Source organism: Hypanus sabinus, chromosome 6, assembly GCF_030144855.1.
Source record: "Hypanus sabinus isolate sHypSab1 chromosome 6, sHypSab1.hap1, whole genome shotgun sequence".
Taxonomy (NCBI): Eukaryota; Metazoa; Chordata; class Chondrichthyes; order Myliobatiformes; family Dasyatidae; genus Hypanus; species Hypanus sabinus.
In genome coordinates this window covers 19,968,931-19,986,480 of record NC_082711.1, presented here as the reverse complement: position 1 = coordinate 19,986,480, position 17,550 = coordinate 19,968,931, and the positions used below count along the sequence as shown (strand labels likewise).

Here is a 17,550-nt window from a genome sequence, read left to right as displayed (position 1 = left end):
CAATGCCCTACCATTTACCATGTATGTCCTATTTGGATTATTCCTACCAAATGCAGCACCTCACACTTATCAGCATTAAACTCCATCTGCCATCGTTCAGCCCACTCTTCTCACTGGCCTAAATCTCTCTGCAAACTTTGAAAACCTACTTCATTATCCACAACGCCACCTACCTTAGTATCATCTGCATACTTACTAATCCAATTTACCAGCCCATCATCCAGATCATTAATGTATATGACAAACAACATTGGACCCAGTACAGATCCCTGAGGCACACCACGAGTCACCGGCCTCCAACCTGACAAACAGTTATCCACCACTACTCTCTGGCATCTCCCATCCAGCCACTGTTGAATCCATTTTACTACTTCAATATTAATACCTAATGATTGAACCTTCCTAACTAACTTACTGTGCTGAACCTTGTCAAAGGCCTTACCGAAGTCCATATAGACAACATTCACTGCTTTATTTTCGTCAACTTTCTTCGAAACCTCTTCAAAAAATGAAGAGAAACCTCGTCAAACTGACAGGCCTATAATTGCTAGGTTTACTCTTAGGACCCTTTTTAAACAATGGAACCACATGAGCAATACGCCAATCCTCCGGCACCATCCCCGTTTCTAATGACATCTGAAATATTTCTGTCAGAGCCCCTATTTCTACACTAACCTCCTTCAAAGTCCTAGGGAATATCCTGTCAGGACCTGAAGAGTTATCCACTTTTATATTCCTTAAAAGCGCCAGTACTTCCTCCTCTTTAGTCATCATAGTTTCCATAACTTCCCAACTCGTTTTCCTTACCTTACACAATTCAATATCCTTCTCCTTAGTGAATACCGAAGAAAAGAAATTGTTCAAAATCTCCCCCATCTTTTTCGACGCCACACATAGCTGTCCACTCTGATTCTCTAAGGGACCAATTTTATCCCTCACTATCTTTTTGCTATTAATATAACTGTAGAAACCGGATTTATTTTCATCTTACTTGCCAAAGCAACCTCGTATCTTCTTTTAGCTTTTCTAATTTCTTTCCTAAGATTCTTCTTACACTCTTTATATTCCTTGAGCACCTCATTTACTCCATGCTACCTATATTTATTGTAGATATCTCTCTTTTTCCTAATCAAGTTTCCAATATCTCTTGAAAACCATGGCTTTGTCAATCTTTTAACCTTTCCTTTCAACCTAACAGGAACATAAAGATTCTGTGCCCTCAAAATTTCACCTTTAAATGGCCGCCATTTCTCTATTACATCTTTCCCATAAAACAAATTGTCCCAATCCACTCCTTCTAAATCCTTTCACATCTCCTCAAAGTTAGCCTTTCTCCAATCAAAAATCTCAACCCTGGGTCCAGTCCTATTCTTCTCCATAATTATATTGAAACTAATGGCATTGTGATCACTGGACCTGAAGTGCTCCCCAACACATACCTCCGTCACCTGACCTATTTCATTCCCTAACAGAAGATCCAACACTGCCCCTTCTCCAGTTGGTACCTCTATGTATTGCTGCAAAAAACTATCCTGCACACATTTTACAAACTCCAAACCATCCATCCCTTGTACAGTATGGGCTTCCCAGTCTATGTGTGGAAAATTAAAATCTCCCACAATCATAACCCTGTGTTTACTACAAATATCTGCTATCTCCTTGCAAATTTGCTCCTCCAATTCTCGCTCCCCATTAGGTTGTCTATAATACACCCCTATAAGTGTTACTACACCTTTCCCATTCCTCAATTCCACCCAAACAGCCTCCCTAGACGAGCCCTCTAATCCATCCTGCCAGAGCACCACTGTAATATTTTCTCTGACAAGCAACGCAACACCTCCCCGTCTTGTCCCTCCAATTCTGTCACACCTGAAGCAACGAAATCCAAGAATATTTAGTTGTCAATCACACCCCTCCTGCAACCCTGTTTCACTAACAGCTACAACATCATATTTCCATGTATCAATCCATGCTCTAAGTTCATCCACCTTTTTTACAATGCTCCTAGCATTAGAATAAATGCACTTAAGAAATTCTCCACCTCTTCCTCTCTGTTTATCTCTAACAGTACAAAGAACTTTACTGTCTTCTTTTTCTTCCTTCTCCCATATATCTGTTCCTACAGTCTGGTTCCCCTCCCCCCTCATATCTAGTTTAAATCCACTGGAGCCTCTCTAGCAAACCTACCTGCAAGAATATTTGTCCACCTCCAGTTCAGATGTAAACCGTCCTGCCGGAACAGGTCCCACCTTCCCTGGAAAACTGCCCAATTGTCTATAAATCTGAAGCCCTCCCTCCTGCACCATGTCTTCAGCCACATGTTGATCTGCACTGTCTTACTATTTCTAAACCCACCTACACGTGGCACTTGGTAGCAATCCTGAGATTGCTATCCTGGAGGTCCTGTCCTTTAATTTGGCACCTAGCTCCCTAAACTCACCTTTCAGGACCTCCTCACTCTTTCTACCCACGTCATTGGTCCCTACATGGACCACGACATCTGGCTGCTCACCCTCCCTCTTGAGAATACTGAGAACTCGATCCGAGATATCATGGACCCTGGCAGGTTCTGAGGAGGTTCCACAGACCCTCCTATCTGTCCCCCTAACTATCGAATCCCCCATCACTACTGCTCTCCTCTTTTCCCTCCTTCCCTTCTGAGTTGAGGGTCCAGTCTCGGTGCCAGAGACGCAACCACTGCAACTTGTCCCTGGTAGGTCGTCGCCACCAACAGTATCCAAAATGGTATACTTATTGTTGATGGAAATGGTCACAGGGGCGCTCTGCTCTTCCTGTCTATTCCCCTTCCTTCTCCTGACAGTCACCCAACTACCTGTCTCCCTGAAACTCCTGTCTATTTCTGCCTTTGCCTCCCAAATGATCCGAAGTTCATCCAGCTCCAGCTCCAGTTCCCTAACACGGTTTGTCAGGAGCTGCAGCTGGATGCACCTTTTGCAGGTGTAGTCATCAGGGACAACAGTGCTCATCCTGACTTCCCACATACTGAAATGGAGCACTCAACTGCCCTAACTGCTGCCTCCATTAGCTACTCCTAAGCTAATTAGATTAATTAAAGGAGCTTACCCGGCCTTACCTCACCTGGAGTGAAGCTTGTACTCAGCCTCTGCTCGCTTTTAAAATTCCGCCTCTGATCTCAGAGGCCGACTTCCATGCGCCTGCGCAGTCTAGCCTCTTTGCCGCAATCAGTTAGAAAAACAGCTTCTCTCTGAGCTTCTTTTACCTCTTCCCTCTCCGCCTCTTGCTGCGATTTAAATATTGACGCACTTTCTGTAGTTTCTTTTTCTTAGCAAGATTAGAATTCTAGGCTTCACTGCCTTCAGATTAATAGAGAGCAGGTATTTATCCATCATTAGTGAGGTTAAAATAAAATTAAAGTTAACACAAACTGGGAATGCCTATCAGATGTTGATGACGGCAGTGAGTTGACACGGATGGAATGATGGTAGTGGCACGCAAAGGAATGGCAAGATGAAGATGATGATGATCACAACAGCAAAAATTACATTGACCAGGTTTCAGATTGGAATCTTAATGCTAGTCGAGTTAGAGCTACTGTTTGGTAAGCTACCTTTAAACTATTCCAGTTAGCACAATTGACCAATTGCTTAAGGTCTCATAATCCCCAAAGATGGTTCTTGATGTAACATCTGCCCAACAGACTGATATATGTCTAGGGCAGGGGTCGGCAACCTGCGGCTCCAGAGCCACATGCGATTCTTTCATCTCTGTGCTGCGGCTCCCCGTGGTTTGTTAGTTTTTGAAATGTAATTCGAAATTTGAAGATTATGGTGATCTTGTACAATCTAAAAACGTTGTGGAGACCCCATTTCCTGGCACATCCGAACCGGCTCACAATTAGTCACCGTTCCGGCTAAGGGAGATAGCCTACGGGGGGTTTGTGAGTACGTGTCTTTTGGAGCATCCGCGCCCACGGGGACGGGTTGAGGGAGGCTTTAAAGCAAGGCTGTTTAGTTCAAATAAAGTTACCTTTGACTACAGTGTCTTTATTTTAGCGCTGCGTGTAGCACACCGCTACAACGTGTTTTTTATCGCTATTAATATACATCACCACTGCCAATGCCTGACACCCGCCAGTGCGCGCTTTCTTTTAATTCTTCGATCCAAGGTCGGCTAACTATGGAATAACCTTCAACCCAACATCTTTTTTTCGGAGTTCAAAATGTTTTTGTTGCATGCAGAAATGTAATTTCGTTTTCTCTGCAGGAGTTCATCAATTTCATAAATGCAACACATTATAGTTTGTTTATACATAGCATAAAGGCAAAAAAAACCGTTGTATGCAGTGTTATTTCATTTTAAATGTCAAACGGGTTTTGTGGCTCCTAGTGTTTTCTTTTCTGTGGGAAATGGGTCCATATTGGCTCTTTCAGTGGTAAACGTTGCCGACCCCTGGTCTAGGGGAAGAACTCCAGCCACTCTCCAACCCCACCTCCCGTATACGCAGGTGCTGTGGAAAACAAGTTAATGCAGCGACGCACACACAATATCAAACTCACACCGGATACCGTTATAGAATATACTTTAAAGATTTTACTAGAAATAAAAGGTTACTAACAATACAGTATATATGAAGGAAAAAGGCACCAAAACTTATCAGAGTTCAGTCAGTTTAGTGCACATCGTTGGAGCTCAACCATCAAACCATTTGACCCCTTGTCGCTTTCCACCGACCTCCATGACCTTGCACCTGGGACCACCCTGGTGGTCGACCGAGCAATGCCGCACATGTCCACTTTCCTCGGCGTCCTCTTCACGACTTCTTGAAAAGACCGTGAAAACCCCCCCAGCCCGCAGCCACGAGACAAAATAACATTTCCCCATTGGTTAACAAATGAATACAATCCCGATATCAGCAAGTCTAAAGCTAAACAACTGCGAGAGAAAGCACTTATCATAACAAAGAAGCATTCCTACTCTTAACAAACAGAGAAGCCATTTTGATTAACATACACAGTACGTTGTACATTCTCTCCCCACCAGCAAATGTTATGCCCTCATGACATTACCAGAGTTCCCCAAGGCTTCTTGCAACACACAAAACCCAACCCAGGTGCAGAAAGCAGCAACATAACTACCCAGGGCGGTAGAAATCACACTCGGTTCTCCTGGCACTGCATATGTCAACCGCTCCGGGGGGCACCTACTTCTCTGAGATCTCCGTACTCTTCTGCCAACCCTTCCGACTCAGACCCCGCAGGGGACACTCCTGTCGGACCCTCCCCCTCCCCCTCACTGGGCTCCCTCTTCACCTGTGAACCCACTGCCTCGGACACCCCAGGTCTACCTTGACTACACATATGAAGCTGAGGTAACTTTGAACACCTCAAGAAGAATCCTCAGGGTCGACAGGTTCACTGAGTGGTTATGTTTCACTCTTTGGTTTGGCCAGCGCTGTATCATTAAACGACCTGTTTTCTATAGATCTGTAGAGAAAGTTGAGAGGGTGTACTTGACATAGGAACTGTTAAATTTCATGAACTCATTCCATGCCTGAGTCAAGGGGAATTGTTGGGCACCCTGGTTGCTGATTTATGAATCCCCAATAAGGTCTGTTTGGTTGGTAAGGTCGGATGAGATTGCTGAGTTTCAGACATGTTGCAACGACAAGTGCTCACCACCTGCAAAACAATGTTTCTTCCTGTGTTCCAGTGCCTCATTCTTTAGAAGTACCTGCTCTATTAACTGTCGGTCAGGTCTTGTGCTTCAAGTTAGGGTGCTACTTACCACCTCCTACCCCCAAGAAACTTTGAATGCCCCACTGACGACTTCTATATTCCCTAACCCTTCTTAGACCACATAACTGTCTCTTTGCGGGGGCGGTACCACCCCCCATTGGTAATCACTGGGATAGAGTTTGTCAAATGTGTTCAGTAAAGTTTCCTTCATCAGTATGTAGAAGTCCCAACAAGAGAGTGAGCGGTACTGGATCTGCTATTAGGGAATTAGACAGGGTAGGTGATAAAGGTTTTCATCCAGTGACCACAATGCCATTAGTTTCAAAGTAAAAGTGCAGAAAGATCCGGGCCCGTGGGTTAAGATTCTAAATTGGAGAAAGGCCAATATTGATGGTATTGGAAATGATCTGGCAAATGTAGATTGGGACAGGCAAAGATGCACTTCAATAAAATTTTGAGAGTACAAAGCTTGTATGTCCCTGTCAGAATGAGAGATATGAATGTGTGGGGAACCTTGGTTTTCAAGAGATGTTGAGGCACTGGCTAAGCGAAAAAGAAAGTGCATAGTAGGAACAAATGAGGTGCTTATGGAGTACAAATAATGCAAAAGAACACTTTAAAAATAAATCAGGAAGGCAAGAAGAAGGCATGAAGTTGCTCTAGCAGACAAGGTGAAGGAGAATCCTAAGGAATTCCACAGATATGTTAAGAGCAAAAGGATTGCAAGGGACAAAATTTGTCATCTGGAAGACCAGAATGGGAATCCATGTGTGGAGCCAAACAGATAGGGGATATTTTAAATGAATTCTTTGCATCTGTATTTACTCAGGAGACGGATACAGACTTTAGAAGTGAGGCAAAGCGGCGTCAACTTCACGGACCCTGTACAGATTACAGAGGTGGAAGTGTTTCCTACTGTTACATACCCCATAACTGGGTCACTTACCAGCAAAGATAGAGAGGTCCGTTGAAGTCTGATGGTACTATTTTTAACAGTATTTATTGATAAAAATACACAAAGATAATATCAATGCAAACATACAGATAATATACGTCATCAATACTAAATCTAAAAGCGAGGGTATAATAATAATCAATAAGAAATACCTCTATCGTTGTCTAGGGGATAATGTATTGTCCGATGGAAATGTAAAAGTCACTCAAGTTCATTCAAGCTGCAGCTTTTTGGTTGGAGAGAAAGACGGAGGTTTAACTTGCCCATTCCTTTTATGATGTCAATCCTTCAAGAGTTGTTGGGGACTGATTTCCCCTTTGTGGTTAGCTAAAGCCATGCTTCTGTGGTAAAGGCCCCACCAATTCCAAGGCAAATGGAAAAGGACACAAGTGGGCTTTCCCACCGGCTTTCGCTGTTACGCTGTTACAGGAGTTCTAGCATTTCTTCTGGTGCATCTGAAGGGGCTATTCCCCAGACCCTCTTTTATCCTGACTCACAGGGTCTCAGATGTCAATCAGTTTGGGATGATGCAATCCCTCCACCAACCCCCCCGGGTTCATTGCCTGGGGGGCTTCGATGCATCGTACAGGATTCAATACACAATTCAGTCTCCAAGAGACAATAGCCGTTATCAATGGTTCCGCCTTTCGCAGGCCAGGACACATTCCAAACTCTTTGTGGATTCTGCATGTCTTTCTCATTTCCTGGGTCTCCTGAACTGACTTAATAGTGATCTTGCAATTCTCAAAAAGGAGGGGGCCACGGACGTAACAACTACCCTGAGACAAATTAGGGTGGATAAATCCCAGGGCCTGACAAAGTGTTGCCTTGGTTTCTGTGGCAGGCAAGTGCAGAAATAGTTGGGACCCTAGCAGAGATATTTAAATCATTCTTAGTGATAGAAGAGGTACCAGTAAATTGGAGGATAGCTAATGTTGTTCCGCTGTTTAAAAAGGCAATGTAAACCAAAAAATCATAGGCTGGCGAGTCTGATATCAGTTGTGCAAAAGTTATTGGAAGGTATTCTAAGGCACCAGATATATAAGTATTTGGATAGATGCGGACTAATTAAGGATAGTCAGCATGACTTCATGTGTGATAGGTCACAACCGACCAATCTCATGGAGTTTTTCGAGCAAGTTACCAGGAAAGTGGATGAAGGCGAGACAGTGGATGTTGTCTACGTGGACTTTAGTAAGGCATTTGACAAGGTCCCACATAGAAGGCAGGACAAGAAGCTTCAGTAGCTTGGCATTCAGGATCAGGTAGTTAATTGGATTTGCCATTGGTTTTGTGGGAGAAGCCAGAGAGTGATAGTAGAGGGTTACCTCTCTAACTGGAGGTCTGTGACTTGTGGTGAGTGACTGGGATTGGTGCTGGGTCTTTTGTTTGTCATCTATGTCAGTGATCTGAATGATAATATGGTTAACTGGATCAGCAAATTTACAGATGATTCCAAGATTGGGGGTGTAGTGGTCAGTGAGGAAGGTTATCATCGCTTGCAGAGATATGCACCTGCTGGAAAAATGGGCCGAAAATGGCGGATAGAATTTAATGCAGACAAGTGCGAGGTTTTGCAGTTTGATAGAATCAACCAGGGTAGGTCTTCCAAAGTGAACCGTAGGGCACTGAGGAGTGTGGTAGAACAAAGGGATCTGGGAATACAGGTCCATAATTCATTGAAGGTGGCATCAAGGATAGTAAGGAAAGCTTTTGGCACATTGGCCTTCATAAATCAGTCTATTGAGTACAGGAGATGGTCATTATATTGAAGTTGTATAAGACATCGGTGAGGCCTAATTTGGAGTGTTGTGTGCAGTTTTGGCCACCTACTTACAGGAAAGAGGTAAACAAGGTTGAAAGAGTGTAGAGAAAATTTACAAGTATATTGCCAGGTCTGGAGGACCTGAGTTCTAAGGAAAGATTGAATAGGTTAAGACTGTATTCTTTAAAATATAGATGATTGAGAGGAGATTTGATAGAGGTATACAAAATTATGGGAAATGCAAGTAGGTTGGTTAGGACTACAACCAGAGGTCATGGGTTAAGGGTGAACGGTGGGAAGTTTAAGAGGGACAGGAGGGGAAACTTCTTCACTCAGAGGGTGGAATGAGCAGCCAGTACAAGTGGTGCATGCAAGCTTGATTTCAACACTTATGGGAAGTTTGAATAGGTATGTGGATAGTAGGGGCATGCAGGGCTTTGGTCTCCATGCAGGTCAGCGGGAGTAGGCAGTGGGCCAAAGGGTCTGTCTCTGTGTTGTACTTCTCGGTGACTCTATAGAACAATACAGCACAGATGAAGGGTCTTGATGAAGTGTCTTGGCCTGAAATGTTGATTGTTTATTTCTTTCCATAGATGCTGCCTGACCTGCTGAGTTCTGTCAGCATTTTGTGTGTGTTACTCTGGATTTACGGCATCTGCAGGATATCTTGTGTTTAGAGTATAGCACAGTAGAAGCCCTTCAGCCCATAATGTTGTGCCAACCCTTTAACCTACTCTAGGAATCAAAATCAGGTTTGCTATCACCGGCATACTGCATATCATGAGATCTGTTGTTATGCGGCAGTACATTGTATTACTTAATAGTAAAAACTGTAAATTACACTGAGTACATATGTCTATATTTTAAAAGTTAAATTTAATAAATAGTGCAAAAAGAGAAAAAAAAGCAGTAAGGCAGTGTTCATGAGTTCAATGTCCATTCAGAAAGCTGATAGCAGAATGGAAGAAGCTGTTCCTGAATTGTTAAGTGTGTGCCTTCAGGCTCTTGAACCTCTTCCCTGATGGTGTCAATGAGAATAGGCCATGTCCTGGGTGATGCAGGTCCTTAATGATGGATGCCACCTTTTTGAGGCATTGCTCCTTGCAGATTTCCTGGATGCTGGACAGGCTATTGCCCAAGGTGCAGCTGACTGAGTTTGCAAGTTTCTGCAGCTTATTTCAATCCTATCCAGTGCTCCCGTGGCCCACCAGACTTGATGCAGCTGGTTAAAATACTCTCCACAGTACATCTGTAGATATTTGCGAGTGTCTTTGGCTGATGTAACCAAATGTCCTCAAACTCTTAATGAAATATACCTGCTGTCACACCTTCTTTGTAACTATTGATATGCTGAGTCATGGATAGATTCTCAGAGATGTTGACAGCATAAACAAAACACTGGAGGAGTTCAGCAGATCGGGCAGCATCCTCCAGCATCTTGTGTATTAAGATAGGATGCTTTCCGTAATGTGCCAACAAAAATTGGTGAAGGTCAAGGAAAATGTTTTGAGCTGAGGGAGTCGAGGCGCTAGTGCGCTTTCTTGGCCGCGGTACCTATGCTGCGGAAGCAGGGCATGCTCTTGGTGATGTTTACTCCCAGGAACGTGACCCACTCAACCATCTCTACTTCAGCACTATTGATGTATTGTGTGCATTGTACCCCTCATGAAGTCAATGAACAGATCTTGTTTTGCTGACAGTGAGGGGAAGGTTGTTGTCATGTTGCCAGGCTCTATATCTCTTTCCTGTATGCCAACTCATCATTACTTGAGATCTAAGATCATAAGTGGGTTCTATAATAAGGCAGCAAAATGGATGTAGCAATCAGTCATCGGATTTCTAACATTGTAAGAGTATGCAGCATATAGATATTAGAACAAAACTGATCTCAGTAGAGCTTTTTATTGGATTTTTAGTGAAGATCTTGGTTTGCACCTATGAGCTTTGATTTACTTCATTAAGTATGTTGTGCAACATTTGCTGCATCACAAGTACCAGCTGTACTAAGGTAAATTCCACCTGGGAATGCCTGCTCCCACTGGACATAATTTTGCCCAGAAATAGTTCAATAACTTTTATCTAACTCAGGCAAAATTAATTTTTAAGTGCAATTTATACATGAGAAACAGGTGCTGATGGATCCAAATTCTCTCTATCATTATTCTGTAGCATAAAAGAATTTAAATGCTTGATGTTTTTGTTTATTAAAGATCAGAATCAGGTTTAATACAGTACTTTGCTACTGTATATATAACTAGGGTGACTGAGTGCCCAACATGGAGCAGAGAGTGAGTTTGTAAATCTGGTGGGAGTAATGGATGTTGGGAATGGCAAGGGTGGGATGTCGCGAGAGGGGTGTGGGACAGATGGCAGAGAAGGAGTGCTAGGGTGTGTGGGGGGGGGGGGGGTGAGGGGTAGTGCAAGTGCAATGTGCCCAGCTCTGAGATACCAGGCAAGGTTACTCGATTACAAACAACTGGTTTATTGATCATTACAGAATGTCTCTGGTGCTTCCCACTCCCTTTCCCTTCCCTCTCCCTTCCCCTTTTCCCAACCATGATTCCCCTCTCCCTGTCTCCTTCAGTCCACAGTTTTTTTGTTGCAGCAGTGCAGCACAATATATAAAAAACAAACTATAAATGAGGATAAGAAATACATTTAATTAAATAAATAGTGGAAATAGCAAAAATAGTGAAGTGCTCATGGGTTGGTTCATTGTCCATTCGGAAATCTGACAATGGAGGGGAAGAAACTATTCCTAAAACATTGAGTGTGTGTCTTCAGGCTCCTGTACATTAGCAATGAGAAGAGGGCATGTCTTGGGTGATGGGGTTTTTTAATATTTCTTGCTGCCTTTTTGAGGCATCATGTTTTGAAGATCTCCTTGATGTTATTGGGGAGGCCAGTGCTCATGATGGAGCTGGCTGAGTTTGCAATTTATTGACTTTGATTTAATGCAACTTAATGAGTCCTCACGAAGGGTCTCGGCCCGACACGTCGACAGTGCTTCTCTTTATAGATGCTGCCTGGCCTGTTGTGTTCCACCAGTATTTTGTGTGTGTTGTTGCAATTTACTGCAGCTTTTTCCAACCCTGTGCAACGGTGATGCAACCAGTTAGAATGCTCTGTATGGCACATCTGTAGAGATTCGCTGGAGTCTTTGGTGACACACCAGATCCTATTGGAATATTTCTGAATCTGCAAAGTGCTTTGAAGTAAAGAGTAATGGGAAAAAATGAATAGTGGTGGGTTGCTATGGTAGCTGTTACATAAAGTAGTAATGAGCAGTTAGATAATCCACTTCTAGTGAAGCTAACGTTTTAAAAATCAGTTTTTTACACACATGCAGGACCTGATTGATGGTTATTATGCAAATAAATCATGGGGTTGCTATGGATTCATAAATTATTCTGTTTTCTTTAATGAACCAGTTGGGAGGGAACAAAAATTTGGCTTTCTGGGGTAAAGGGGAAAGAAAATGCATCTTAGCCCAAACACAGCTGAATGATGAAAAATTGGGTAGTACCGAAGTAGGCCATCAGTCTGTTGGAGACTGAGAGGTAATTTCAGAGACATGGCAGGATCCTGGTTAAAACAGGGCAAAGAGAAAAAGCTTCAAAGCTTCACTGACAGCAGGTTAGTCGCAATCAAAAACATTATATACAGAAAGGTACTGGGAAAAAGGCCAGCAATACCATGAAGGATCCCATCCACCCTGCTCATGCTCTGTTTAGACCATAATATATAGGAGCAGAATTAGGTCATTTGGTCCCAAAACTTTATTCCGTGGATGCTGCCTGACCTGCTGAATTCCTCCAGCATTTTGTGTGTGTTGCTTGGATTTCCAGCACTTGAAGATTTTCTCTTGTTTATGCTTCAGCCTGCTTTGCCATTCCATCATGGCTGATTTATTATCCTTCTGAATCCCATTCTCTTCCCTTTTCCTCATAACCTTTGATGCCCTATCTAATCAAGAACCTATCAACCTCTGCTTTAAGTATACTCAATGACTTGGCCTCTAGTAACATCTGTGGCAATGAATTTGCCAGATTCACTATCCTCTTGCTAAAAAAAAATTCCTCCTTATCTCTGTTCTAAAAGGATGTCTCTCTGTTCTGAGGCTGTACCCTCTGGTCCAAGACTCCCTCAGTATAGGAAACATACTTCCCACATCCACTCTATCCAGACCTTTCAGTGTTTAATAGATTTCAGTGAGATCCACCCTTAAACATCAATACTAATGCTTTATTAATCTCTTCAGCTACCTTTTTCAGAACCTTGGATGTAGTCCATCTGGTTCAGGTGACTTATTTACCTTCAGACCTTTCAGTTTCTCAAGCACCTACTTAGTAATAGCAATTACACTCACTTCTTCTCACAACACTCTTGAATTTCTGACATACTGCTAGTGTCTTCCACAGTGTTTCAATACTTGTTAAGTTCATCTTCCATTACTTTGTCCACAGTTACTACCTCTCCAGCATCATTTTCCAGTGATTTGATATCCACTCTCACTTCTTTTTTTATTCTTTACATATTTGAAAAATCTTTTGGTATCCTCCTTATGACTTTTTTGTTGCCTTCCTTTTATTCTTAAAAGCATCCTAATCTTCTAACTTCCCACTAGTTTGTGCGATATTATATGCCTTCTCTTTTTCTTTTATTCTGTCTGACCTCTCTTGTCAGCCATGGTGGCCTCATCTTCCCTTTCAGAATGTTTTCATCTTTGGGATATATCTATCCTGCACCTTCTGAATTCCCCCCAGAAACTCTAGCCATTGCTGTTCTGTTAGTGTTCCCTTCGAATTAACTTTGGCCAGCAACTTTCTGATGCCTCTGTAATTCCCTTTACTCCTCTGTATACTGATACATGTGACTTTATCTTCTCCCGCTCAAATTTCAAAGTAACTTTACAAGGTATCATCACTATCTCCTAAAATTTCCTTTACGTTAAGCTCCCTGAGGAGCTCATCCCACTCCTATCACAGAAGAGGCTATGCAGCATCCACTCCAGAAGCAGCAGACTCAAAAACAGTTCCTTCCCCTAAGACAAACACGAGGAAATCTGCAGGTGCTGGAAATTCAAGCAACACACACAAAATGCTGGTGGAATGCAGCAGGCCAGGCAGCATCTATAGGGAGAAGCACTATTGATGTTTTGGGCCGAGACCCTTCATCAGGTCTCAGCCTGAAACGTCGACAGCGCTTCTCCCTATAGATGCTGCCTGGCCTGCTGTGTTCCACCAGCATTTTGTGTGTGTTGCTTCCCCTAAGCCGTTAGGCTGATCAACACCCCCACCCACCCTTCCACACTCCCTCCCACCACTACTTCATCATTTTCTGTCTGTAACCTTATGCACAGTTACTCCTGTACCTAGTATCACTCTATGCACATAAGCTAATCTTATGAATTTATACTTACTGTTTTTCATTGTGTTCCTTATGCTTGTTTTTTTTTGTTGATGCTGCATTGGATCCAGAGTAACAATAATTTTGTTCTCCTTTACACTTGTGTACTGACGAATGACAATAAACAATTTTGAATCTTGAGTATATCATCAAAGGACTGGAGGTGCAGATTTAAAATTCTGGGTAAAAGGCACAAGGGGGATGTGAGGGAAAACATTTTTATACATGGAGAGGACTTAAAATTTGGAAGTGTACTTGAAATAAAGTCAATCAGAAATTCAGAGGTACAGTGTGGAACAGGCTACTCTGGTCCAACGAACTGCGCCATCCAACTACCCACCTTTTTACCCTAGCCTAATTACCGGACAATTTACAATGACCAATTTACCATGCTAATGCTGCTAACAAGCCTTTACACTGTGGGAGGAAACTGGAGCACCCAAAGGAAACCCACATGGATATGAAGAGAATGCACAAACTCCTTACAGATAGTAGTGGAATTAAACTCTGAACTCTGATGGCCCAAGCTGTAATAGTGGTGTACAATCCACTAAACCACTGTGATGCCCCAAATTATTCCTTATCATCAGAATCAAAATCAGGTTTACTATCACTGATGTATGCCATGAAGTTTGTTGTTTTGCAACAGCAGTACAATGAAATCCATAAAAACAGTACTATAAGTTACAATGAGAAATGTAAAAAAATACCTAAGGGCACAAAAGGAGAGAAAAATAATGACGTAGTGTTCATGGGCTGTTCAGAAATCTGATGGCGGTGGGGAAGAAGCTGTTCCTAAAACACTGAGTGTGTGTCTTCAGGCTCCTGTACCTCCTCTCTGATGGCAGCAATGAGAAGAGAAATGGTCTTTCGGTTTGGGCTATGATGCTTTAAAATGGAAAGCAATGTTGCTTAGTCTGTTCCACCACCCAAAGCAACTGAATTCCTCTGGAGTCAACAGTTCAAGTTGATTCCAGTGCTGGACTGGAATGGGTTTGACCCCATGCACAGACTTCAATTTGCTTCTGAACAAAAGCATTAATTGGAATGTCTTTCAGGAGTTCCAACTCCATCTCTGAGCATGTCGACAGGAATAAATTGGATTTATTATCTAAAGACCTATTGCATTGGGATGACTGCCCTTTTCTTATACTAAGGAAAAACCATGTCCAGAAATGTGGTATTTATACAGTGTTGAACTTGTAATCAATGATCAAGAAACTGTGATTGATCAATAGACCCTTTCATTGTAATGTTAACTGGGACAAAGCATCCAAATCTAATACTAGAGAGCATTCATTTAAGATGAATTGGGGAAAGTACAAAGGAGATGAATGAGACAGATTTTTTTTACATAGAGTGATGGTACCAGGATGTACTACCAGGATGGTGGTGGATGTAAATATGAAGGAAGAATTTAAGAGGCTCTTGTATAGCAATGTTAATGTGCAGGACATGGAAATGAGTGGGTCATGTGCAGGCAGAAGGGATTAGTTTAATTGGGCACTGAATTAGTTTCTTAATTAGTTTGGCACAACATCATGGGCTGAAAGACCTGTTCCTGTGCAATACTGAAATGATCTACGTTCTTTGATTTGCTTTGTGAATCAGAACTATACACCATCTATAAATTTGTGAGGGACACAACTCTTGTTGGCAGAATCAGATAGTGACAAGGAGATGTCCAGGTGTGAGATAGATTGGCTGGTTCAGTGGTGTTGAAAATTTTCACTGGATGTCAGTAAGACCAAGGAATTGATTGTGGACTTCAGGAAGGGGAAGTCGGGAGAACACACACCAGACCTCATTGAGGGGTTAGCAGTGGAATGGGTGACCAACTTCAAGTTCCTGGGTGTCAGCATCATAGCGAGCCATCCTGGCCCAACATATCAATGCAGTCACAAAGAAGACATGCTAGCCGCTATATTTCATTAGGAGTTTAAGGGGATTCGGTATGTCACCAAAGACTCTAGCAAATTTCTGTAGCTGTACTGTGGAGAGCATGGTGACCGGTTGCATCCCCATCTGCAATGTAGGTTCCAATGCACAGCATCAGAAAAAACAGAGCACTTTTTCCAGTTGTAATGGTGTGTTGGGCCACTAGAGGGGGATATCCCACTTCAGGAGAAATCAATCATCTTTTATCTTCTTGCCTTGTCTTTGGAGAATAATTAGTTTCTCTGTGTATGTCTGTGGAGAGCCGAGTGGCTTAAATTCTTATAGCCATGCCAATTATTAATTCTAATAGAATACTTTCAGTCTCAAAGAACTATGCTGGCTAAACTAAACTAATCCCTGTTTAATCCTGCTTTGAATAATACTACAGTTGTTTAATTTCCATAAAACAATAACTGGAGATAGACATTGCAAGTTCAAAATTTATTGCCATTCTGAGATAACTGTATAAAATCCTTGGAATTCATCTCGTGAAGGGGTTGCCACTTTCTATTAGAGGGAGATTTACAGAGATTTCATATATAGAATGAAAGAACAGGATATATTTCCTACAACTCATGTACCGAAGCCATTGCCTCTGTTTATTAGCGGGAGATTTACAGGGATTTCATTTATAGGATGGAGGGACGGGATATACAAACAGTGGCCGCTTTATTAGGTACACCTATACAACTGCTTGTTAATTCAAATATCTAATCAGCCAATCATGTGGCAGCAACTCAGTACATAAAAGCATGCAGACATGGTTAAGAGGTTCACCTGTTATTCAAGCCAAATGTCAAAATGGGGAAGAAGTGTGATTTAGTGACTATGACTGTGAAATGATGGTTGGCGCCAGGCAGGGTGGTTTGAGTATCTCAGAAACTGCTGAATTCCTGGGATTTTCATGCACAACAGTCTCTAGAGTTTACAGAGAATGGTGCGGAAAACAAAAATCCAATGAGCGTTATTTCTGCGGGTAAAATGCTGTGTTAATAAGAGGTCAGAGGAGAACGGCTGACCAGGGGTTTAGCTGACAGGAAGGTGATAGTAACTCAGATAACCACATATTAAAATAGTACTGTGTGGAAGAGCATCTCTGAACTTACAGCATGTCAAACCTTGAAGTGGATAGGCTACAGTAATGGAGGGCCACAAATACGTATACACTAGTGACTACTTTATTAGGTACCTAAAACTAGGTACCTAAAATAAATCACAATGTAAGAGACTAGTCTTCTGTTTCCTCCCCTTGTTCCAGGAAGTGATAAATCTGCTTTAAACGTCACAATGATAATGCTAATCTGGACAAGATAGCTTCTTAATAAGTCACATGGGATATTGTGGTGATGATCTAGTATTGCTAGTGAGCTATGTGTTCAGCTACTCTCTTAATTCCCATTCACCAAACTGTGGACCAGGGTACTGATTTGGAAAACAATGATTGGAAGTATTATACTATTTCATCGTCTTTATACTCTAGACCTGTCTGGTAATTGACTCAGTCTCCGTCATTCACAGCTGATTAACTCAAACTGTTTGTCCCTCTCCCATCAGGAGGAGGCTGCACAGCATCCATGCCAGGACCACCAGACTCATAAACAGCAAGATTATCAACAACTCCACCCACAAACCCACCTCTCCACACCCCCAACCACCACTGCTTTATCATTTCCTGTCAGAGTCACTTTATGTACAGACAATCCTGTGCCTAGCCTCACTTTATGGACATACATTCTATCTAGATATGACAGAGGGTCTCGGTCCGA

The 17,550-nt window shown here is 42.4% G+C and overlaps 1 protein-coding gene and 1 long non-coding RNA gene across 2 annotated transcripts in view; one reads left to right on the top strand and one right to left on the bottom strand.

The window, feature by feature from the left end:
- The window catches only part of LOC132395348 (5'-AMP-activated protein kinase subunit gamma-2), a 526,748-nt gene that overhangs the window by 12,748 nt on the left and 496,450 nt on the right, over positions 1-17,550 (top strand). The window lies entirely within an intron of this gene.
- LOC132395351 (uncharacterized) lies at positions 6,579-17,391 on the bottom strand. The gene is made up of 3 exons (XR_009512580.1): positions 14,557-17,391; positions 13,860-14,025; positions 6,579-11,645 (listed from the first exon to the last, which is right to left on the bottom strand). It is a non-coding gene; the product is annotated as an uncharacterized LOC132395351 (long non-coding RNA).